General features: G+C 34.7%; 1 protein-coding gene across 2 annotated transcripts in view; it reads right to left on the bottom strand.

Annotated features, from left to right (window-relative positions):
- LOC145681633 (uncharacterized) overlaps nt 1-26,177 on the bottom strand; it is a 374,326-nt gene extending 348,149 nt beyond the window's left edge. Inside the window, exon 1 of one of the 2 annotated variants that reach the window (XM_081753249.1) lies at nt 26,050-26,177. The gene's annotated coding sequence lies outside the window, so the exon portion shown is untranslated. The remainder of the gene's footprint in view (nt 1-26,049) is intronic. The other variant, XM_081753250.1, reaches the window with a different exon arrangement.
- Nucleotides 26,178-27,548: the final 1,371 nt, after the last annotated feature.

The raw sequence follows: 27,548 nt of genomic DNA on the forward strand, positions 1-27,548 counted from the left end.
ACTTAAAGGTATTTCCAAAATCAATAAATTGTATAAGTATCTACTAACAATAATAGACGTGTTCTCGAAATATGCATTTGCTGTTCCTGTTAAAGATAAGAGTGTTACAGAAGCATTTGAATCAGTGTTAACAGTAAGAAAAGCCAGCAATTTACAATCAGATCAAGGGAAAGAGTTTTACAATAAAGAATTTGAAGATTTGATGAGAAAAAACAATATTAATCATTACTCAACATATAGTGGTAGAAAAGCTTCTGTTGTTGAAAGATTTAACAAAACACTTAAACAAAATATGTTGAAGAAATTTACTGTTCAAGGTAATTATAAGTGGTTAAAAATATTGCAAGGTTTGGTTGATGAATATAATAACAAAGTACATAGAACAATTGGTGTGAAACCTGTAGAAGTGAATAAGAAAAATGAGCATGTGATATTGAAAAATGTATATAGGAAATAATATGTCTGTTAAGTTAAAGTATAAGATTGGTGATTATGTTCGTATAAGTAAAATTAAAGGTTTGTTTGAGAAAGGTTATACACCAAATTGGTCAGCAAAAGTGATTGTTATTAATGAGGTTATACCATCTAATCCACCAACATATAAAATTAAAGATTTAAGCAATGAAGAAATTAGAGGAAGATTTTATGAACCAGAATTATTAAAAACTAAATATGAATGGTAAGGGGAAAAAAGAAGGAATGTCACAAAACTATATTTTCGAGAAAACTGCGATATAACATTGTAAACCGCGTAAGAAGAATAGGGCTAGTTACACCTTTTGCCCCTTTTTACATGGACATTTTTACATCTACGTATACATGGCATATACAGCCAATAGTACAAAGAGTCACCAACAGATAGGACAATCCTCTCGAAAAAGCACATACATGGATATTCCTTGTTTTTTCCCCTTACCCTTCATATGAGGATGAGTATTTGGTGGAAAAAATATTGAGAAAGAAAGGTAATAAAGTGTTTGTTAAATGGTTAGGGTTTGATGATTCACATAATAGTTGGATAGATAAGGATAATGTAATACAATAAATGTTATATTTTATGGTTATTGTTTAATAATTCACATAATAGTTAAATAAAAGTAATATAATATTATAAATTTTATATTTTATGGTTATTCCATAAAAGATAATTAGAATAAGAAGGTGAGTGATGAATATGAATATAATAGTGATGATTATGATGATGAATGAGATGATGAAAATGATTTAGTTTTTATCATATTAATAGTGACTTTGATAGGGTGATCCCATAAAAGTCGTATACTAAGACAACACACTAATATATGTAGACAATGGCAGAGGTGTGCAAATATTAGCAGTTGTCTTAGGAAAATGAGTATGCTAATGTTGGTGTATATAACATGAAAAAATATTATGAAAATGATCTAAAAAATTTGGTGTAGATAAAAAACGATACAGTACTTTTCTATATAAATAGGATGAGAATATATAATGTTAATTTTACTGGTGAGGAGATGAGGGAGATGTCGATTACAATACTAAAACTAATATGTAAAGTCAAAAAATCCGTGACTATAGTTCTTTAAATAAGAGTGAATTAATCAAAAAAATCGAACAATATCAAAATGAACCAGATAAATTGAAAGTTATATACACAATGAAAGTTGATGAACTAAACAACCATTGTAAAAGGAAGAGGATAAAAGGTTATTCCAGATTAAGAAGGGCTGAACTTATTGATCTTATTAAACAACATGAAGATGAACAAAAGAGATCACAAATTAGAAACATATTCCCATTTAAACCAGATGTTTTTAAAGAATCGAAACCACATCGAATACCAATTAAAGTAGAAACAAAGGAAACAACAGTACAGAAACGATTACGTGCTATCACAATAGAAAACATAGGAGGATATAAAGATCCGGTGAAGTTTTTAAATATAAGTGGGAAAGTTATTATTATCAAAATCAAGGAAGAATTAAAGCACCATCCACTTAAAGTTAACCTTTTATTCATTTCTGATTATATTAAAGATAAAGAAGTACAAGAACGCAATTTTAAAACTATGAATGAAAGAATATTACAATCAAGTGACCCAGATGAATATATAACCCATGCTAAACAAAAACTATGTAGACAGATGGAGGAATTTCAATGTAGAGGATCATAATGGTCATTACATCAAATTAAACATTTAGAAATCAGACTAAATAAATTTGTACCATTGAGAGCTTCTTCCTATATTGACCTTCCTAAACCAATTAAAGATAAGAAAGCAGTGATTAATGTTCAAAATAAAGATAATAAATGTTTCTCGTATTCTATTGCAAGTTATTTAAAACCTATACACCACCAATCAGATCCTCAACGACCTTCACATTATATAGAACTTGTGGATGAATTACAAAAGAAATATTGTAATAGTATTGAATTTCCCGTACAGTTAAAAGATATAGTAAAGTTTGAAAAGAGAAGTAACATATCCATGAACGTGTATAGCTATGATGATGAATATAATATATACCCACTTCGAATCACAAAAGATAAGCAGGACTAACACGTCAATTTATTATATGTGAAATATGAAAATAACGATCATTTTTGCTGGATAAAGGATCTATACCGAGATTAATAAGAAGTCAAGTAACAAAACATAAAGAGAAATTGTACTTCTGTGATAGGTGTTTAACAAGACATGTTAGAAATGAGATACAATTACAAGAACATGAGCTATATTGTAAGCAGCATGAATCTGTTAGAATAGAACTTCCAAAACCATATGACAATCAAATACAGTTCCAAAATTATAATAGATCATTGAGAGTACCATTTGCGATATATGCCGATTTTGAATGTTTGTTATGTAAAATGGAAGTAGAGCATAATTTTTCTAAAACTGTGAAGTATCAAAAGCATTTACCAATGAGTTTCTGTTATTATGTTAAATATTCAAATGGTGTGTATAAAAGTCCTGTTAGTTATATTGGTTTAGATGCTGCAAAGGTGTTTGTGGAGAAGTTAAAACAAGAAGCAATAGAAATAAAGAAAATATATAACAAAAAAGTTGAAATGAATGACCTAACTAAAGATGAGAACGAGATATATAGTAATTCCAATAGTTGTCATATATGTGAGAGAAACTTGAATGATTTACCACCAGCAGTTGAAAAAACAAATATATATGAAGGGTAAGGGGAAAAAACAAGGAATGTCACAAAAATGCATTTTCGAGAAAACGGCGTTTTAATATTAAAAACTGTGTATACAGAATAGGGTTATGAAATCTTTTGCCACTTTTTACATCAACATTTCTACATCTACGCATGCATGCCATAGACAGTCAAATAGTACCAAGAGTCTCCAACAGATAGGACAAAGCACCCGAAAAAACACAAACATGGACATTCCTTCTTTTTTCCCCGTACCCTTCATATGTTAAAGAAGAAAACACAATTCGCTAAAGATAATGATAGCATATTGAAAAGTTAGAAGAATTGAAACATGAATTAGGAAAATGTTTGAAGGAGATAAATAAAAATAAAGCTAAAGTAAGAGATCATGATCATTTAACTGGAAAGTTTAGAGGTGCAGCTCACAGTTATTGTAACTTAAGCTATCGAAATCCTAATTTTATTCCGGTATTTATTCACAACTTAAGTGGTTATGATACTCACCTGTTTGTTAAAGAACTTGGTTATGATAAGAATGAAACAAAACTGCAAATAATGAGGAAAAATATATAACATACTCGAAATATGTGAAGGTTGATAAAAAGAGTGGGATCCATTTACGATTTGAAGATTCATTTAGGTTTATGTCAAGGAGTTTAGCAGAACTAGCAAATAACCTTACAAAAGAACAATATAGAGAAACGTCAAAGTACTTCCCTAATGATTTGTTAGATTTAGTAATTAAAAAAGGTGTGTACCCATATGATTATACTGACTCAATTGAAAGATTAGAAGAAACAAAACTACCTTCAAAAGAAATGTTCTTTAATAAACTTACTAAAGCCCACATCAGTGTTGAAGATTATGAGCATGCGGAAAATGTTTGGAAGTCATTCAATATTAAAAATTTAGGAGAATATACAGAGCTTTATAACAAGACAGATGTATTAATATTAGTTGATGTATTTGAAAGCTTTAGAGATGGGTGTTTAAAAGCATATGGTTTAGATCCTGCTTGGTATTTCACTGCTCCTGGTTTATTGTGGGATTCAATGTTAAAGATGACTAAGATCAAACTAGAAATGCTAACTGACTATGACAAAATATTAATTATAGAAAAAAGTATAAGAGGTGGAATTTCACAATGTAGTAAGAGATATGTAAAAGCAAATAATAAGTATATGAAAAATTATAACAAGGACGAACCTTCAAAGTATTTAGCTTATCTAGATGCTAATAATTTATATGGATGGGCTATGAGTCAGTACATGCCTTACAAAGACTTTAAATGGGTTCAACCTTAGATAAACATAATGAATATTGCAGATGATTCAGAAACTGGCTGCATATTTGAAGTTGATTTAGAATATCCAAAATACTTACATGATAAACATTCAGATCTACCATTAGCTCCAGAAAATATGTGTCCAGCAGGATCGAAACATTCAAAATTATTAACAACGTTTTACAATAAAGAAAGATATGTTATTCACTACAGAAACTTAAAACTATATATGTCACTTGGGATGATATTAAAGAAAATTCACAGAGTATTGGAGTTCAAGCAATCAAACTGGTTAAAGGAATATATTGATCTAAATACAAATATGAGAACAAGAGCTAAGAATAATTTCGAGAAAGATTTTTACAAGTTAATGAACAATAGCGTATTTGGTAAAACAATGGAAAACATTAAAAAGAGACCATCTATTACCTTAGAATGTGATCCAATGAGGATGGAAAAGTTAATAGCGAAACCGAACTTTGATTACAAAACAATCTTTACTGAAGATTTGCATGCGATACATATGAAAAAAGAAAAAATGACCTTCAACAAACCTATATATGTTGGTATGATTGTGCTAGATTTGTCAAAACTATTAATGTATTACTTCCATTACAACATTATGAAACCTAAATATGATATTGATATAGGCTTATGTTATATGGGTACTGACAGTTTTATATATGAAATTGATACAGATGACTTCTGCAAAGGCTTAAAGGAAATGGTTGATCTATTTGATACAAGTGAATATGGAAAGGATAATCAATATGGAATACCACTAGTAAACAAAAAAGTATTAGGAAAGATGAAGGATGAAAACAATGGTAAAATAATGACAGAGTTTATTGGGTTAAGATCAAAGAAGTCTTTAGAGTTGAAGATAAAGAGAAGAAAAAAGCAAAAGGAATAACGAAATGTGTAGTAGCAAAAGAGTTACAATTTAATGAATATAGGCGAACCCTATTCAATGATACGAAAACATACAAAAATATAAATCTAATTCGAAGTTGTAAGCGTGATGTGTATACCATAGCTGTAAATAAGTTAGCATTAGATTCGAGTGATGACAAAAGATATATACTAGAGAGTGGTGTAACTACATTAGCTTGGGGGCATTATAAGATAGAGTTAAAATGTAATTATGTGTGGTTTAGTTTTAAGTAAAATTTAATTAACTTTTATGGGTAGTGTAGTTGATAGGTGTTAGTGAGTAATTATGTGTGGTTTAGTTTTAAGTAAAATTTAATTAACTTTCATGTGTAGTGTAGTTGATAGGTGTTAGTGAGTAATTATGTATAGTTTAGTTTTAAGTAAAATTTAATTAAGTTTATGATATTTTTAAGTCATAAAAGTGTATGTGTAATTTTATCCTTAGACATATGCAACCAGTAACTTGAAAATAGTTGTTTTAGAGTCAGTATTTATAAACCTTTTACAATTCTTTAATAAATTCCTAAATAGTGGAGATATTTGATTTTTTGTAACTAGATTTAGTGATTTTTTGTAACCAGATTTAGTGATTTTTCATTTTTGTAATTAGATTTAGTGATTTTTGTAACTAGATTTAGTAATTTTTGTAACCAGATTTAGTGATTTTTTGTAACCAGATTTAGCGATTTTTGTAACCAGACTTAGTGATTTTTTGTAATCAGATTTAGGGATTTTTTCATATCTTTAACTATATTTAGTGATTTTTTGAAGTGAAAACAGGTTATAACCAGATTTAGTGATTTTTTGTAAGTAAATTTAGTGATTTTTTGAAGTCAAAACCGGTTATAACTAGATTTAGTGATTTTTTGTAATTAAATTTAGTGATAGAATGTGTTAGAAGTTATTAAGTGTGAGATAAAAGTTATTTGAAATGTGATAGAAGTTATTTGGGAGATAGAAAGTGCGCTAGAAATTGTTAGGGGGGTAGATTACAATTATTAGAATTGGTTAAAAGTTATTGGAGTGTGTGCTAGAAGTTATTGGGGATAATGAGGTGGCGCAGAATCCCCATCCCATCCCTACTCAAATGCAGAGGTGATACCTAACTTTAGCTTGCACGCCGCCTCCCACCCTTTCCCCCAATAGTATGCCCGGCGAGGGACGTCATGCCTTAAATGTGACGGGCTAAGTAGCCTTACATGCCGAAAGAATAGAATATCGCCGACGGATATCAGCCTCAGAGAATATGCGTTAATCTGACCAACCCTAAGTGACACCATTCGAGGTAATTGTCGTTTATACTGGAGTATTAGCTAATTTATTAAGTACTGCCGTTATTATTGTGGCCACTGGAATAATACCATTCGATAACATCATAGTAAGGTAGAAAATTCGTTTTATAGCCCTGTAATATTGGGTACTTAATTATAAGGAGTGAGAAGAAACAGAATGCTTCATTTTTTTGTTTTAAAGTTTTGGCTTTTCTTTGGTCATCTTAGTATATGAGAATCTCATACGGTGTGTCGTGTTTTATGAATTTCGCATTAATATTGTAATATCCCATGTGAAGTTGTTTGTAAACAAATACACGCATCAAGTGTTTATAAACACCACCACTTGTTTCATTAAGAGGAACTTCCACCAGGAGGACCTGCTATCACCTGCAGACGACGTTTAGTCCCTCCCACGTAGTAGAAGACGAAATCGAAGCAGAAGCGCCACCGCCACCCAAGGGACGCTATAAACTGGGCAGAAGAATCCAGCTCAGTACCAGTTTTCTGGTGACCCTCCTACTGTCTGCTTCTGGACTTTAGGAGTAACCTATCCCAGGGCCTCTAGTCTGCTACGGGACTACGCCTATCCTTTATCCTGGCTTTGCCTGCTTCGGGGCTCTTTCTGGAAATCCAAACCTCAGCCACTTTGCCTGCTTCGGGGCTCTGTTGGCCAACTAACCTACCCACTGCTTGCTTCGGAGCTTTGGGAACCTAATTCCACTCCACTTTGCCTGCTTCGGGGCTCTGTTGGAGATCCTGTCTGCGACCTTACGGTCAAAGACTACCTTTTACTTACCCTTTTAAAATAGAGAACAAATTGTATAGTATTTTGTACAAATACTCTTATAGTGGATTTTTTTATAATAATCTTGTAGTGGGAGTCGATTCCGGACACTCTTTTTATTAACTGCTCTACCTCTTCCTTATATGAGACGAAATTATACAAAGTTTTACAATATTAAGCAAGAGCAGTGGAATCGAAATGTGAATGCATGTGATCAAAAGACGATGAATATACGGAAGAGGCAGAAGTTTTCTCATATGCTTTAATTTCTGGATTTTCATCTCACTGAAATACTACGAGAATGGAGATACTGATGTTCTGCAGCACTTAGCCAGGATTTAGTAAATAAATGGGGTCCGTGATATGAAATATTGTGGTCGCCAAACCAGGGTCTCGATTATTCTAAACTATTTTATTGGAAACACGTATTGGTTATTTTAGCCAGGATTTCGTAATGGAAGGAAGTGTGTAAGGTCAAATACTGTGGTTGTCACATCGGGAGCGCCATCAATCTAAGCTATTCTGCTGGGAACATATATTTGTTTGTTTGGACAATAAATTGAGAATATGTTAGTAAGTATTTTCATGGCCAACTATGAAGAAATCTCGAATAAAAGAATATAAAAAAGTGTTGAAAAATATTTTACAATATGTACGTTCCTTCCTCTGTTCATCCAAATATAAGAATTTTCCATTCATTATGGCTATTGTAAAACGTACATATCCAGTAATGTCTTGTAAAGTATTGTACAATATTGGCGTTCGTTTCTCTATTGAATCAAATGTTAAGAGAAATTTCTTTCCACATAACTTTTTCATTATTCCGCCAACTACTATCTGTTCTAAATGACAGGTTACAGGAGCAGTAGAAAACTTTCTTCAATAACATGTTTAGTACTATAGAGAAGCGATGACGAAAAATTATCATAAAATATTTCCACACTGTTACAGAACGGCACTATGCTTTCGAAAGCTTGAAATTTCCCTGACTAGTAGTAGACATTCTGAGAATCGCGAATTTTTTCTAGAAATTTCAAATTCCCTGACTTTTCCACGATCTCCGGCTCGTTCGCCACCATGTATTGCAAGTAATACAAATGTCCTCATAAGAAAGAGTAACCAAAAGCTTGCTGTAGCGTTTTTATTTTTAACGCTGACTCCTCTTTTTCTTCTTTTCTTTTGTTTCATTCTTTCTTATTTTTTCATTTCCTGTTTAGAAAGAGAGGGGTGTGGACCCCTTGACTAAGTGCCTCTGCTCCTCGAGTAGCCAAAGAAGCATAGCCAATTCAAAGATAGCACAACTGATCAGCAAACTTAATCTCCAGATTCTATTGTTCATCGTTATCGACAGGATCTCAGCTACGTGTCGAAATTGTCAATAATCTGTGGGTTAAGGCCTCAAAAAGGCAATAGTGAATGGATATCTTCACTACCTAAACTCTAATAAATGTGATAGCCTTCTGAACAGTATAACGATAGGAAATAATATGTAGGTCATCGGGCATAACATTATGCTCAGAAGTTAGTGGATACCTAAAGGGTAGCCACAGGAAGTTCACCAAGACAGAAATACACAACTGCAAAGGCATATTGAGTGTGTGATGAGATATCCCATATGATAATTGAATTTTTGCTCTGTCCATGCAAGCAGATAACCAATGCAAATATCTACTATTATCAGCTTTAACATCGACAGACCGCATTCATGAAAAAAAAATCCTACCCTATTTCATCGATATGAACCATTCCTGGTAATGCTGCGGGAACCAAATGGTCAAACGAACCTGTGCTATGATCGATCAGTGTGAGGGGTAATTTTAAACCCGACGTTTCTACTCTATCTTGCACCAATAAACTAGATTTGTAAAAGTTACAGAAGAAATTTGTAATAATATTTTAATAGGTTATTGTGTAAATAATATTGTGTTTTTACCTGTGAGATGCCTATCTCCGTAAAAATACATTGTTGAAAATCTATCCTTTTTATGTACGGATTCACTCATAAAAGAGATAGTAACCACATTATACAAACTGAACAGAAATGAAACATTTAATGTAAATGTGCTAACTCACTAACTCATTCAACGTGCAACTATTGAAAAGACCGAAAGTTAAGAGATCCACACAATTTTGAAATTTACGGTAGTAATGTTTTATGTTATATTGTAACAAAAACATTAAAGCAACGGAAACATTGGTATAAAGTCTTCAGTAGCGTTCAAATACATAATGCAACACATACTGTAAATAATTTTCTGTCATACAGCATTTTGCACTATCCTCTTTTATGTGTATACTCACCTTCATTGACGCGTACCTTCCTGACGGATGCACCCCTTTCCTAATGTTTGGCTTCTCGCTGTGGTCCTGCCCTCACCCACTTAGATAACACTCGTCTTTTTCAAGTGGCTACCTACCACAATTTGCTTAGCATGTTTTGCACAACACTTCTTACAGTGTATATAAACTGAAGCCCTCCTATAGTGAAACTCAAAGTGGAATTCAAATGCTAATCACACACCAGAAATGATTAAGATACAGAAAGTTCACTTACTGAAAAAGAAGTAGGAAAAGAAGAAAATGAATTTATTTCAAGGGTGGATAACTTAACGAAATGTGCAATATTTACAATTTGTTATCTGTTACGGTTACTATTTTGTAACCCATTTCTGCACCTAGTTAATAACGTTATTGGTCAGTGTAACTTTTAAAATGGTACGCTCTGAATTATGTTACGCTGAGTAACGTTACTCACTAGAACATTCGGCATTTTGGTACTGTGGTTACAGTCACCAAGGGATTAGCGTTACTCGAAATACCCACGTATGTCGTACCTGCTTGAGATTGTTAAGATAAAACTGGTTCCACTGAATACCAGTTCTCTCTCAAACCCAAAGGGTTTTGTTCCTTGATTTTAGCGATATGAAACGTACTGAAATTCTGCATAAGTAGACATATTTTGTGTAAGTAGACATATTTTTGTTATGATGAGTACCATTTCTATGTTTCTCTTTTCTTTATCGGTTACCTTTTGTACCTGTATTTCATCTTCTTCAATTGTGATGGTCTTGGAGTTACGCTTGAGTAACGTTTAAACATCCTTGGCGACAGGGAGTCTAAGGTTAGCTTTAAAAGAATCTCCATTATACTAGTAAATAAATTCCACGTTTTTCAGTCTGTTTTCTTTTTCCCCATACTTAAGATTCAGTAAACACCTTAGGCCCTCAGGCACATGTCCTTTGAGAATAGCATTACTTTGATTGTTCTGTATTTAAAAAGAGGAAAAAGAGAAACGATCAAAGAGTGAAGTTTTTAATGTAAGCTTATTGATAAGATTTTTACTTCTTGTGATGACACTGCCGATAGTTGAGTTGATTTGGAATTTAACGTCCTTTTCGGCAGCGAGGCTTTATGTGACGGGACCTACTGATTAACATGGAATCGAAACTACATGTGCTTACGCCGGGAATCGAACCCGGGTCTTCCAGGCGAAAGGCGCGTACGCTAAGCGCTTAGGCATGAAGGAGCTCACTGCCGGTAGTCACCATATATGTTTATTTTACAACAGTCTTGCACTGACCAATATGGTTGAAGCTCGAGCTTACTTCTCAACAAGAATCGAACCCGGAGCTACATACACCAAAGTTTACATATACTGGCCCCCAGGGAAGCAGGAAGGACATTTCATTTGCTTGCAAGCAATTTAGTTTATAAATCAAATACATATAAGACATCAGTGGCGTAGCGAGAAACTTATCAAAGGGGACCAACACACAAGATTTGGTAGAAACGATCTTCTGAGGGATGCACCAATAACTACCAGTAGGCCTACATTTGAATTGAATTGGATTTTTTAAAATGCCTTTAGGCACCTGTGGTGTGAATGAGGAAATGCCCTGGATATCCTAAGTATCTGTTCTCGGTGAATCCTTTTGTTGAACTTTTAGAAAATTGACTTAAACTATCTATTTTGCAAAACTTCCCTTTGATTTAAGCTCAAATCGAAACATGACAGAGGAAAATTTCGAAAAGTGTTGCTATTTTCACTCTTAGCTTCTCACTTTAGGTAGTGTATATTTACAAGGAAGGGGGTGCACGTGCACCTTTGCACCTTTAAACATATTTCTATTTTATCTTATTTTTGTAAAAAAAAATCTACCAGAGAAAAAAAATTGTCAAAAAGTGCTACCCATTCTGAAGACTATTTTCTTCTCATGTGAATGTTTTGACTTCTCGTGGCAATGTGGTAATCTACAGTTTATTTTGTCTCTTTTTCTCCCTTTGATTTTTAATGTTCATTGCATTGTTTAAATGCTTATAAGTTAACTTGCGAGAAAGTGTCATAGTCGAAGGTTGTACTACTTGTAGAACTGATATTAAAAAGTAAATAAAAGAATTATCATGGAAACAAATTTTTCATGTTGTATTCAGAAAACAAACATAGGGTTCTTGCGGTTCTGAAATTAACATATCGCAGGCATTCGTTGATATAGTAGCCTACATGTTGGTTTTCACCAGGTACATTTGTGAAGTGTCCCCTCGAGATTCGTGTAAAATTGATTTAAATACAAAGTTCTCTGCTGTCTAATGTGTATTGTACTAAATTTAGTGCCCATGCCGGTAATTGGCATATTTATGGGCCTTCATATATCCGGAATTCTATCATACACTACCATAACGCTCGGACATAATTCATTTTAGTTTCTTTAGATGTTACACACTGGACATGGACTGAATATGGGCATATGAAAAATAAATTGGATCAAGTACTGCTTCTGACACATGTTACTCATCCCGGCCGCCATCTTAGATCCGCCATATTAGATTTTACTTTTGGTTTTTCAAATGGAAATAGATGCAAGTGTTACATCGGACATTTACGTTTACATTCACTGGTGTAATGTATTTTACCGTAGCTTGTACCATTTGGAAGGTATTACATGTTCATTCCCTCCAGCCACTTTGCGAATAGACATTGCAGGTTAATATCAGTTACGCTTACGTTTTTGATGTTGACAAATCAAAACAATTTCTAACTGGTAAACTCCTTACAACTAAGGTGTCATAATCTTATTACATTTCCATGAGTGATTGTTATTACTTCCATGTTATACTATAATAAGGAAGTATTGTATTACTGTCAAAATGCCTAATGTAGATCCAGATACGGCCAGATTTGGGTGAAGACCTGCCATTTCCGCATTGACATCTGTGTGTCTGCATGTATATAAGTTCAGAGAATATTTCATCAACGATAACACATAAAAGATTGCATATACACACGGGGCCCTGCACAACTTTCTATTTGGTTCAATATGTAGTGCTTAACATTTAATGGTATATACAAGCTACGATAAAACTCAGTACACCAATGAAATTCCGAGAAAAGTTTACATTAATTTGATGTATCATTTGAACCTGTTGCCATTTGAAAAACCGAAAGTTAAATCCAAGATGGCGGCCAAGGTGGGTAACATATGTCAGAGAAGGAGTACTTGATTCAATTTGTTCTGCATATGCCCATATTCATGTCCAGTGAAATCTAAAGAAACTAAAAGCAACTTTGTGTCCGAGTGTTATAGTAGTGTATGATTGAATTCCGGATATATGATGGCCCATAAATATGGAAATTACCGGTATGGGCCACTTAAATTAGTACAATACACATTGGGTCACGGAGAACTTTGCATTTGAATCAATGTTACACGAATCCTGAGGGGACACTTCGCGAATGTACCTTGTCAGTCTCCGTACAACTTGGAATCGCTTAACATTAGTTTTACGGGAAGAAAAAACGACATCATTTGGAACAACTTTCCAGTTTCGATCATCTGTATTTCCTCCTTATTTATTCGGTGTAAGGACCTCAAACTTATTTTGTTGGATCTTGCTTATTGAAAGGTTTTTAAAACTGCCTTACTGCCCCCAAAGTCTGAAATTCAGGGTGAGGTGGGGGCGGATGCCCTCCTGCCCCATTGACGCCCCTATCTAGTGGCTGTCATATGAAGCTATCCCACGGCCTTTAACGTGGTTTCAGTTATACTTATTGCGGACTCTTGACTGCGGAAATATTACGTTTGGAAATAAAATTCATTTGCTGAGCAAACCTGAACCTTATTGAAATTGGACTTGGATCCATAGTGCTCTGAACGCCTCATATATTACTTTTCTTCAATGAATTATTGACTTAAAAAACAACCAATTACATAGGCTTGCAGAAAATATTCTAAAGTTAGCACAACATGAAGTGTGCTTCAAACTATCATTACTTTTCGAAAATTTATTATTTTAAGATAATTTTATTAGTATGAGTGTTCTGAAATAGTAATCAAACTTTTGCAATTAAAAATCACACCCGCCTCCATGAAACGCGATCTTAGCCCCTAAGAGCATAATTAGGAAATTTTCAGAAGCAGTAACTCCGAAATGACTTGTTGTAAGGCTAAAGTAACCGCAAAAGCGTATTTCTGGTAAAGTTCTAGCCTTAAAACACGTAACATGACTCCATTTGTATTTGAAATTTTGAATTCCAATCAAAGATGGCAGCCATGATGCTTGATAGCACTATCTGATGTGTCAGACCACTTAAAAGTTTCATCATTCTCCCTCAACCCGTTCTCAACGCACAAGGGTGGTGAGGACTTTTGTTTCACCATGCATATTGATAGATTGTGTGAAATCTCCACAGTAGGTAGATTTTAAAATCTACCTAAAAAGCTAATTACAACCAAGAAAGTACTTATGAGAATCATTGACAAGAGGGTGTAATAAAAAGGGGTTGGAATATGAAATAAGTTGAGAATTACTAATCAATACTGAAATATTCTGTACCCAGCACGGTATTATTAATCAGGATAAAATAAATGAAAAGGTCGGTTGCTAGTAAAGAGCAAAAAGTCCTAAGAAATAAGTTATTACATGATTTTGAAACATGTTAAAAATCGTGTTTTAAAGTGTTCAAAATGTTTAAGACTTTTTTTTTCGTCTGTGTTTTAAAACATGTTTAAAACGTTTTGAACATCTTTTTTTTATGTTTTAAACACATGTTTTGTTCTTTTTTAAAAAAAATAAAACTATTTTTTCCAACCCTTGTCTGGTGCCTAAGTAATATAAAACGAAACCATGTACCAAATTGGTCGCCAGGTTGGAATTTTCGATCGCCAGATCGCCAATGATGACTGAATATTTCAGTTTGGCGATAGACATTTGCATAAATTATATCTTGAAAAAAAAAGAAAGAAAAAGAAAGAAAGAAAAGAAAAAAACTATATGATCTTGTTGCTGGATTCAGACTTGAGGTTTCGTGGCGTGCCTGTAATATAGTGTATATAGCAAATCAATATATAGAAGTCATTACATATGCCGGCATGAAAAGGTAAGAAATGTGGCGTTTGAAGCGAATAACTGACAATGTACAGGGCAAAATGAACACATTCTCACAGTTCTTTTGTTGTTGTAAAGGCGAACCTGTCCTTTGCCCTGTCACTTTGTAAAGTATAGCGATCTTTATTCTTTGGACAATGGGCTATCTGCGCACCATATTTCGATTATGTTCAGCCAGTAGTTACGGAGAAATAAAATAGAACATACAAGGCAAGCTGAGCCGAGCCTATCGCCGGCTGAGCTCGGCCATCACATGTAGTGATCTTTATTCCTTAGATGATTGGGTATTTTCGCATCGAGTTTGGTTTAAATTTAACTGATAGTTACCGAGGAATAAAGTACTACATACACACACACACACATAATTACAGTACATCTGGAGTAAAAGTACAACATCCGGTCAGCTTACGCCGGGAACTAAAAAGAAAAGTCCTAACATCAGGATCACAAATAGAACATACTATATGTAAGCGGAATCCACTTTCAACATCGCAATATTAATGGGGAGGGGGACTTGAGCCGGGTGATCCTCCCTGACTACGCCACTGTCAGACATGACCTACAGCTTATGGGGGTGTCTACCCATCATCAGAAGCTTCAGAATCTCCATAAGGTAACATGTAAAATTTAATTCGTTAATATCTTACAAAATACTTCACTTAGAAACTTGCAATTTTCTATACGAATACCAAAGAGCAATAGAAAGGAGATGGTTATCTCAATGTTAAACTTAATGACTTAGATTAATTGTAATAATTACTTCCGTAATGAGGTAATCACTACTGCAGGTAAAGGATCAAAAGACCACTTTCATACTTCACAAATTACTACAGGTGACATTCTTTGAAGAACACATGCTGGGAAGGGATGCATTGTGGCAATTTGAACAGCGAAACTCATGTCTATCACTTCCATTTTCATAATCATTTACGCCTTGAGCAGTTTCCCTTTCCACTCCCCGCCTCAGACGGCAACTACCTGAATTTGCCTTTTCGATGGAAACTGGAGTGACTCAAGTGTCAACAAAATACTTGGTAGAACAAAGATCTTTGAAACCTCAGTATCGAAAATAATGTTTCCGGTTGCTTTTCTACATCTTTTGTTTCTTGAAACGCATGGATTCTTCTTCCAAGCAGTAGCTTTCACCTCTCTGCCACTCAAAACTATACAACCAAGAGAAGTATGGTTTTTAGTTAGCTATGTTTTTTTTTTTCTGGAAGGATAGGTTTCATTTCATTTTATATTATTTATCATAGAAAACAGACAGTGCGACGTTTCTGTGGTTAGAACGGATTAATTGTATGCAGGGGTGGCAAAAGCCAAGTTTTCTTTGTTTAGTTTTTGAATAACTAGAATTTGGTTTACCTACTCCTTTATATTACGTGTGTAAAAAAAAGAAAAGAAAAAGAAAAATCTAAAGAGCTGCTTGATATATCATCACCAAATTTGGTCAAAATATAGTCAAGAGTAATGAATTTTATTTGTCATTAAAACCATCCACCCAAACCGGAAGTGATTTAAATAAACCATTTCTGGTTTGATCTTTGATCACCATAGATCGAAAACGGTAATATGTAGTGAGATTCGGTTTTCTGCTTCGTAAGAACATATTTAATCTCTATTATTAACTCTACTAAAACCTACAATGGTTCAAATCAACTATAATTTCTGCTTTCAATAAATATTAATCTATATATAGCAAAAACGGTAAAAAATAGATGAAAACGGTTTCTTCCAATCGAGCTGCTCTCAAGCGTCTCAGGTGTACCTTTCATCTCCTCTTGTGATCTTCAACTGAAATCTCGGTTTCAATAGTGATCTCCATAGAACAGGAATGAAGCGGGTTTTTGGTTTTTATTCAGCTTTCTAAAAATAACTACTATATTCGGTCTTCCAAAAGATGTGGAAATCAACTACGTCCGATTTTAACTTTGATGGCTATAGAATAAAAACTGTAATAGATAAGAAGCGGTTTTCTGCAATTAATTAGGCGTCCCAAGAATGTATTTAGTCTCTAATCTAATTTCTTTACTAAAACCGGAAGTGGTAGAAATCTATTACAATTTACAGTTTCAATATTAATTGTGAAAATATCGTACCACAGACACCAAACTCTTTTGCGTGATGTACACGAGGCACTGCTACTTGTTTTTGAACCATTTTCTTTATCTTGTGGATAATCGTGGCCTCTATTTTTTAAATAATAAAATAAGTCAAACTCGAGGTCATATGTAAACTAGTTTTACAAATGATTTACCAGTAGAGCACAAATTATTTACTAGTTTGACCATTCATTACTGTTCAAGATTGAATAAGCCAAACCGAGTAGCGTGTCTGAACAAAGGAGTAAGTTAGGGAAGCTAATACATGAGATTATTTGCATGAATAAAACCTACTTTAGATATGTAATAAGGGATAAGAAATCTTAAACATCTGAGAGATTATTTGGTTCACACAGTTACAGTTCAGAAATTGATAAGATAATAAGATAGATTGGGCTGGAGCCTAAATTAGGATAAAGCGGGAAGTATAAAACACATTTTTGTAATGAAAGTCTTGATTCTGAGCGAAAACAGCTAGTTGACCTTTGACCTCGAGTTAGACCGGTTTGCGGTCACTTCTTAAGATTGAGACCGAGATCAGTCGAATTAGCACCCTCAAGTTGCAGTTATTAATTTTGTTTTTTGTTTTTTAAAAAAAGAAGGGTCCATGGCTACAAAACTTTTACTTTAGTTAGATTACATATGGATAGAAATAAGTTTTTTTAGGCCCATTCTTATGTAACAGGGGGTTATGAAGGACGGGACCTACAGTTTAAAGTGGGTTACAAATCATTACTCGGTTTGAATCGGAGAGAAATTGTCCTCTAGCTGGGCTCAAACCTGGGACCCCTGCTTGATTACAAAAGTGACAATTCTACAGACTCATCCACGGAGAACACCTGATAAAGATATATTGTACTGATCCTGCATGTACTGTACTTGTGAATATTTTAGGAATCACTTTACAAGAGGAGAAAAAAATGCACAAGTGAAATCAGTACAAAGTAGAGAAGATATACTTTACTCCTCCAAGTTAGTTCACAGAGTCAAAAATTTAGCGACCTAATTTAATTTGCATATAAATATAAGAAGTGAATAAAGATATGAATCATTTGAGTTCACTCTGGTTCTGAACCATTTATATTATTTTATTGGTTTCAATCAATTGTTTATTTAACATACACATACAAATTCTAATTATATGTATTAATTTGAACTTCAATAGGAAAATAATTTTGGATCACACACAGCGGAACAGGGATGGGCACCAGTCTAGCTAAAACTCGATTCGACTCGAAACTCGAGTCAAGTTTAGAGTCGAGTCAATGGTAATTTTCTCGAGTGGAGTTTCGAGCCGAGTCACTGTTTTCGACGTCGAGTTTCGAGTGAGTCGAGTTTGATAAATGGCTCGCTCGTTCAGCTCGTTTTAACTCGCTTTGAAATCATGGTCTGATTAAACTGGAAAGCGAAAGCCATGAGAAATGTAAGCAGTAGTGTGGAATACTTTTAGAGTTGCTCAGGACAAGGAACACTACTCGCATCTCGTCTCGTCTCGATAACGAGACGACAATAATTTTTTATAACGAGAGAGCCTCAAGTGTCATGAGCACCAATATAAGTATATACTGTAGCTCTTACTATCAAAGCTGAGATCTGCACGGTCGAATTTTTTAGCCCAACCCGAGTGGTGATGTCAATCGGCTCAACACTCAGTTCAACTGAGCGAACAACTCGAGCCGGCTTGGTTCAGATGAGCCATCGGCTCGGCTCAATTGAGCCAATGGCTTGAGCCATCTCGGTTGAGACGAGCTGTCGACTGCACAATTGAGCTTTTGGCCCGAGCCTGCTCCGTTGGGATGAGCTACCGACTCGGCTCAGATGAGTCACCAACTCAGCTCAGATGATCCATCGGCTCGAGCCAGCTCCGTTGAAACGAGTTCATCGCCTCGGTTCGACTCGGCTGAACTGAGCCGATTGCTCGAGTTGGCTAGGTTGGGTGAATTGTTGGCTTGGCTCACTTCTCGGTTCGGCTCGATAGTGAATGAGCTATGAACCAAGCTGCTCGAGCCACTGACAACCCTAAACCCGAGCCGAGCAGTTTTGAACATGTTTGACCGGCGCCCTATAACTTTTAACAATTTTTGGCTCGAGCCTGAATACTTGCTTCTCCGGAACTCAAACCCAGATCCTCGTGAACAATGTACTTGCCTCCTGAAGACTTCTCGGCGACCGAGCTCGGAAGTCAACTAATTTTTAGTATACAGGTACACCCCGCCTACTTTCTTGGCTATACATGATATAATAATAATAATAATAATAATAATAATAATAATAATAATAATAATAATAATAATAATAATAATAATAATAATAATAATAATAATAAGTAGTAGTAGTAGTAGTAGTAGTAGTAGTAGTAGTAGTAGTATCATTGACCTATTATCTATGTTGGATACTTAAAAATAGTCATTGAAACTACACACGACTCGACTCGACTCGAAACTCGACCTGAATTCGAGTCGAATTGGAGGAAATTTTTCGAGCCAAGAACTCGAGTCGAGCTCAAAGATGTCTGCTTCGAGTCGAGTCGAGTTTCAAAGAAAACTCACTCGTATCCATCCCTACAGTGGAATAGGTATGAAGTTCGTGACCCGAGGTCTCACTATGTATGTTCACATGGTGTTCGAAAACATCAAATTACTTAAGGAGATTAATCCTTACACGAGAACATAAAATGAAAGTTACGGGTCACCGTACTAAAAAGATTTTCGCTTAAATTTTTGAGTTAAATCATATTATGTTGCAGTCAAATACAACAAAACTTTAAGGCGTTTTCGAAAAACTCCAAAATATTGCTCGAGTTGTTGCTTTCTTGTACCGTTACGACCAATTTTCTGTGGACAATATATCTGAAATAACGCAACTGTGCACCAAGGTTGGTCTATAGGCTTTTTCATGTTTTCGTCCCAGAATTCACATCCCGAAGTTATTTCCTGACACCATGTGTATATATTATATTTGCTTATTTTCAAGTAACAAGATCTAGAAATGTTCGAGGCCCTAGTTCCACTTATATTTATTACCATAATGAAAACTTTAAAAAAATCGTTCACGTAGTCTAAATTATAGTGACATTACTATGTCCGTTCTTCATTAGCTTGGTTGGTTTGGTGGGTTTAGAGTTTAGTGTCCCTTTCTGTACCGATGTTATAAGAGACGGGAGCAGGAAAATTCGGTGTAGGAAATTTCGGTGTAAGAAAACTCGGTGTAGGAAAATTCGGTGTACAGAAAATCCGGTGTACGGAAAACTCGGTGTAGGGAATGTTCGGTGTAAAGAAAGATTCGTTGTAGTAGACCGTAGGATTTATTAAAAACTCAACTTTGAGGATAAATGAGCGTATTAGTTTTAAGTTCAAACTTTGTGTAGAACGTACTTTTACTGTCTACTATAACAAATTTTGAAAAATTGTGATCGTGAAATAATTTGAATTCTAGATTTCGACGGATCATTTCATGTCCCTTACATGACGAGATATTTTTTTTATGTCCGTTCTTGTGACAGCCAAGCGACCAACGATACCAATTGACTTTGTATTTAAAACTTAAGTTTTTATGCTGTTTTGGAAGATGTCTCCTAGAATGTTCTACTTCAAAAAAAAAATGTAGGTTACTAGACGGGTAAATCTGATAATTGTAGATTTTTCAAAAATATTCTGACGATTTTATGTCTATTTTATAAATAAATATTTAAATCTAAATTCTTCAAAAACGACATAGTTTATGTATGTTACTCAAAGGTGTAAAAATAAATGCCTCAACTAAAGTATCTACGCCTGATTGAAGGAGAAGTCAATAAGGAGTCAATAGGGTTGCAGTACTTGTTTACCTTAACTTAAGGCAAACAAACTAAAGTGTCTGATTGGAGGAGAATTCAACTATTTGTACAACTATTATCTGATAAAACCATCCTGCTTTATATTGCCCTTTCCACTAAGACTTTTTTGATCAATATATTTTTGCATCTTACATATGTATATGCAGATGTTCAAAACTCACGGATTAATTTGGCTCTAGAGTTTCTAACTGAAGTCCGGTTTTCATGCGGTTTGTTGCAAATCATCAAGGGAGGATGGGAGATTTATGGGGCTATGTTTACTGGTTTAAATTCATCTGGGGTAATATCGAGCAGGCCGTAAGAAAAACAGCAAATATTCGCCATTGTACGTTACAGTTCGAATGAGATATTGGTTATTTGAAGCGAAATTGAAGAATACAAATTAAGTGTTAGTTAAATGAAATGAAATCTTTAAGTTTTACGTCCCACGGATATGCCGGTTAGGCTAAAGGAGACGGTGATGATGAGAATTGAGTGAAATGATGGAATGAAGAAAGTGGGAGGAAACGGGAGAACCCCGAGAAAACCCAAGAGCACGGCGTGTGTCCACCTCAAAGTCCACACGGCGCAAACTGGGATCGAACCAGGGACCCCATGCATCGGAGGTGAAGGCTCTACCATTGAATCACCATGCCTCCCAAAATTAAGTGTTAGTGATAACACACATAAATCACATGTTGAATAGCCGGTTTCTCGCTACAAACGACAGAGGGATTTCTTGGGTGACTTAAAAGAATCGGTAACTGACATCTTCCACAACATCCGCCAGCGGGGTCCGATGCTTCTCTGCCTTACTCAGAAGCGATCCTGTTTCCTGCAATTTATTCACTAGCGACCATATTATATTCCTGTTTGGGGCAGAACGTGAGGCAAAGTTGCATGTAACTGCCCTTTGCGTAGCAACAACAGATCCCGGTCTCCAAAATATTTTTAACGATAAAATCACGTTGTTCCAAGGAATGCATTATTGTAACTGTGTACTGATCATATTGGTACAGTAGCACAGCATAATTCTCAATACAACGGCCCAGTTCTATTGTTTCTTATTGACCGTCGCGAGGTTGCCATCTAACGAAGAAACTCAAATCTCTACACCGCACCTCATCTAATTCCAATTCGGTACAGTGGCGAATATTTGCTGCTTTTCTAGAGGCGTGGTCGATATTACCCCAAATGAATTTAAACCAGTAAGCATAGGTCCATAAATCTTCCAACGTTCCTTGATCATTTGCCATAAACCGCATGAAAATCGGACTTCAGTTAGAAATTCTAGACCCAAATGAAATCCATGAGTTTTAAAAGAATCACCTTGTATATGTTCTATGATGTACTATAGGAAAGGTGTTTTTAGTTGTTCCTATAACTATTCTCTGAACTTGTAATTGTTTTATTTCTGACAAAAATGTCAGCTTCATTGTGTGATGAAAAGTAGTTTATAGTAATATCCAGCAAAAGACATGCAAGAGGTATTGGACTCAAGGCAGAAAAATAAATTTGCTTTTCTTGAAATAGGTAATAACATTTTGTTCGTTACATTATATGGTCTTCGTTTTCACAATATGAAACGTCGTAAATTATCGTAAGTGGTAATATTCAATATGTATTACACCGAATCTACCGTACACCAAAATTTCCCCACACCGAGTTTTCCGTACACCGAATTTTCTGTACACCGAATTTTCCTACACCGAATTTTCTTACACCGAATTTTCCTACACCGAATTTTCCTAGACCCATAAGAGACGTGAGCCTTCAGTGGAATCCGAGTCCTTAGTGATCTGTTGATATTTCAAGGCTCTTCCGCCGGGTATCGAACCCGAGATCTGTGATCCAAAGGTGCGCGAGCTAGCCACTAGACAGACGAACGGGAAGGGCTATTGTATTTTTAGAATGTTACCTATGTATGTTTATTCACGGGAAAGTTGGTTCATCGGGTTCAATCCATCGTTTCAATCTGTTGAATTTAGCATGAAGTAAAGTTGAATTTTTTTATTACATCCAGAAAAATATGTGTTGAATAGCTAATGTTGAAAGAAAGTAGAAGTAACTACCTGTCACGAATTTCAAATCCCAGTTACTAGAAGGAATTTTCTAGTTTGTATCCATGCAAACGTCTCATACAAACTTAGTGCTGCAAAGGAAAGCTAAATTTCAACCATGATCTGTATCAAATTGTTGATCCTCCCCTTTGGAACGTACTAATATGAAATTAGTGGTTAGCAATAATTATCTAACTAGAGTTACTAGTAATGGAGAAATTGGCATTCTCTACCTGATCTTTGCTTTCGCAGTATACATCATACAGCATGAAATCGCAAGAAGCAAATATTTCAAATTGTCTTGAAAGCAAATATTCTTTCTCTGTGACATTTACAGAAAATCTATCCGCTCTGCAGAAACGAAGGAAAGAAATGGGATGAGGGTGGCACCCCGCGGCGTTCTACCACACCCATTGGAAAAGGACTTAAGAGGGGGAGGGAAATACCTGCCTGTCAGCAGGACATCTGTTCGCGAAGATCACATTGGAACACACAACCTTCAATATATAGTTCATTACAATGTTACTTTAAAAAGTTCATTACTCTTGATCTACGTCATTAAGCGTGAAATTGAAATAACAATTTCATTTCTATTGCTTTTCTGTATACATATGAAAAAATTTAAGTTGTTACGTACCATATTTCGTTAGATATTCATGAATTACAATTTACATGTTATCTTATGGGGACTGAGAAACCAGTTGCAAAAGGTATAAGATTCCCTTAAGGGGATGTCTTCCCATCATCAGAGGCTTCAGAATCTTCATAACATGTAAAATTTAATTCATAAATATCTTAGAAAATACTGCATTTAGGAACTGGTAATTTTGTTGCCAAAGAGTAATACAATTCAGATGACTGTCACAATTTTGCACCTACTTACTTGGATTAATTGTAATGCATTCTTCCGTATTGAGTTACTGCAGGTAAAGAGTCAAAAGACCACTTGCAAACCTCATGAATTACTATGTATGACATTCTTTGAAGAACAAATGCTGAGGAGGGATGTATTATGACAATTTGAAAAGTGAAACCCGTGTCTACCCCTCCAGTTTCATAATCATTTATGCCTTGAGTGTCCTCCCTTTCCACTCCCACCTCCCACTTCTCACTGATTTCCCACAACTTTACTACACAACTATCTGAATGTGCTTTTTCGTCGTAAATTGGTATGAATCACGTGTCAACAAAATACTTCGTAGAACAAAGATAATGATCTTTGAAACCTCAGTATGGAATGTCTTTCCAATTGCTTTTCTACATCTTTTGTTGGTTAAAACGGATGGATTCTCCTTCGAAGCAGTAGCTTTAATCTCTTCCACTCACAAATGTACAACCAAAAAAAGTCTAAAGGTTTCTTATATATTTGCCTATTTCTTTTGTTTTCTGGAAGGATAGATTTCTTTTCATTTTATAATATTTATCACAAAAACGCACACAGTGCGATGTTTCTGTGGTTAGAACGGATTAATTGTGTGCAGGGACGGCAAAAATCAAGTAATCGTTGTAAGTTTTTTTTTTTGAATAACTAGAGTTTGGTTTATCAAAACTCCATTATATATTTACCATATTCGCGTGTGTCAGTGTGTGACAAAAATAAATAAATAAATAAAGTATTTCATGGCATGCTCTAAACATCAGGGTAAACGTCAGGGTAGCAGGCCACAAGCTTTGAACCCAGGATCTCCCTTTTGCGAAAGAAGAACGCTAGCAACTAGGCTATGCTAGCTAGAAATAATAATAATAATAATAATAATAATAATAATAATAATAATAATAATAATAATATAGTTTGATTCAATATTGTGAATAAATTGGGGATGTGCCTGGATTAAGAATCAGCAAACAACGGTGAAATATTCCAAAAATAACGCAGATTGATAGCCAATGACGTGGCCATGCATCACACAATTTCCTAGCTATTTTGTGGGCTTTGTTTTAATAATAATAATAATAATAATAATAATAATAATAATAATAATAATAATAATAATAATAATAATAATAATAATAATAATATGATTCTCACAGGCTTGCGCCCACCATTCATGGAACAGTTCTTACATAAATTAACCCTACTCTTGTTGTGGACAGCGAAGAGCGCTATGAAAAAAAAGCAAGATGAAGAATGAAAGAGATTGTCTATTTTCCCTCCCCTTTGCTACTTTTGTCTCACTCTGTGCTTCCCCCTGACCCTGCTATCCCCTTCCACCTGCCTTTTTCCTTGTATGTGACTGACTTCCTCTTATGATATTCACAGAAATCGATCTCTTTTTTTCTCCCTGTCTCTACTTCATATTTGCAATAACAACATATGAAAGTGAAATATTCATTCTGCTTCACCACCTGAAGAACGAAATTCAATGTGACCCTCTGAAGAACAATACAATAGATACCATGTAAGAGGAACTCTCCAAAGATCTGATAAGATCTGTAACTGATGAACACAATACCTTTACCAAACCTGTCTGGTCAACTGTGTTACTCATGTGGCAAATAGTATTTGTAACGAAATAGCTTCTGTTCCACACATTTTCGTTCCATTAGATACCCGCAGAGGAAAGAATCTCATTCAGCTGGTACCAGTTGTTGATTTTCTCCCACCAAGCGTGAAAGGAATACCCAAAACAGATTTGTTCCTTCAATTAGTTACGGTACAATAACGTTACATGCTCGAATAACGTTACGGTGTCGTAACAAAAATTGGTGTTATACCTTGTACAACCTTACATTAAATAACCAATAATTTTGTTACGGAGAACTATTTTCGTTACGTTACAATTACGTTAAGTTGTCCACCCCTGATTTATTTATGGTTCCGTACAATAAGTATGCATTATTTAGTGGAATGACGGACATGCCTGTGTGAAGAGATACTTGAAGCGCCAAGTATAAAAAGGCACCAAATCCATTTTTTAAAACCGAAATTGAGTTATATATCGCTTCTTACACGTCTGACTTAAAGCAACACCATGGAAACAGAATTTTGATGAAAGGTTTAATATTTCATACTAAAAGCTAGTTCAAATCTCGGACTTTGTACGTGTGTATATGGAGCTTCACTGCATATTTTGCAAGATTACACAAAGCTAAGTGAAACGGATGTGGCGGATTTTGATTCTATTCGTCTAATTTAATGGATCCCATCTAAGCCAATCTGTTAAGAGCAAGCATGATAATGCACTATTGGCATTAATTAAATAAATGGCAGAATAAGCAATTATCTTCTTTAAAATTAAATCCATGAAAACATATGTCTTACCCTGATGTGAATTCAAGCAATTCCTTAGAAAGAAATTAAATGATAATCATAACTTTACGTAACAAATTAAAAGATATTTCCAAACTATCCTTCATACCAGCTGAATAAAGTTTTCTGCCTCTTCTTTCATAAACTTTTAAGAGCTTCGTTTTATATCTTCAGATGCAGAGCAAGATTCCAAGCACCTACAACATTGATTTCGGTTTCATATAGTAGCTTTATTTATTTATTTTTAATGTGTTTTACGATATATCGTAAGAAAAATCCTAAATCTACAAGTAATGTACTTAGAATTTTATCTAATGGTGTTCAAGCATCGGAGCTCGTAATGTTTCAAGACATTAGTGATTTTCTAATTATTCCTTAATATAAAGTAACAGTAATATGTTATTTCCACATAAAACATGCTGATGGTTTTAAAGCTCGTGAATTACTTTCACGTACACCACTAATTGTATGATGTATTGGGTCCAGCATTAGATCGTGCTGTTCTTATATTTTACTTTTATTCTTCTGTTCTGTTAATTGAAATGCAAATACAACATAGACGTAACATTCACGTATTCTACAACTGAAATAATGCATTGCACACATTTTACTGTCATTCACATTATCCCACAATAACTCAGTGATGTTTTCAACTCCACTGTCTATAACCTTCTGCCAACGCTCAAGAAGCAGTTCAACGTCTCGCCTGTAGAACTGTTTTGGTTTTGAGTGGAAGAAATCTCTTAGCAAGAAAAGCTTTCCTGTGCTATTGTTTCAGCAATTGTTTCCTTCCTGTACACAGCACAATTTGTTCTCGCAGTTTCTGTTGCACTGGATCCTCGGTTAAACTCAATGAGTAAAATGTGACGGAAATGATCACATTTCTCAATTTGACATTCCATATTAGTTTGTCAGAAATATATACAATAATACGTTTACAATCAACAAAACATATGTTTCACAACACATTAACCCAAAATTACGGCAAAACAACGGAACAATGATAAACATTCTCTTCATGCCGCATTGTTGCAAAACCCAAAAGAAAACCGCGCGAATTTATGCTTCGACCCAATACTTGAAATAGAGGATACAAAATAATATTTTCCATATGCAATTGTCTCTGCACTTTGCAGTCTTGGGAAGTAACGTAACACAAGCAACGCGGTGCCCGTAAGGCGTTACTTTATAGGTAATGTTTCCTAGTAACGCGTTACAATTTTTTCCAAAGTAATTCTAACGGTAAATCGTTACAATTTTTTAATTAACGTACCTAGTTTGCTTTACTATTTTCGCGTTACATTTGGGACGAGTAACTACAATATACTATATTTTTTCGAGAACAAATGTTTCTTTCTTGTAAATGAATTTCTCAAAGTGGAACAATGGAGCATGAGTTACGAATGTCAGTGACGAGGTCAGTCACCTAGTCAGTCACCGACACACATAGAAACAGATAATATCATAGTGTCATTTGCTGTTTTCATAAGCTGAGGATAACCTCATGGAAA

This window comes from Thermobia domestica, chromosome 3, assembly GCF_964235325.1.
Source record: "Thermobia domestica chromosome 3, izTheDome1.hap1.1, whole genome shotgun sequence".
Taxonomy (NCBI): domain Eukaryota; kingdom Metazoa; phylum Arthropoda; class Insecta; order Zygentoma; family Lepismatidae; genus Thermobia; species Thermobia domestica.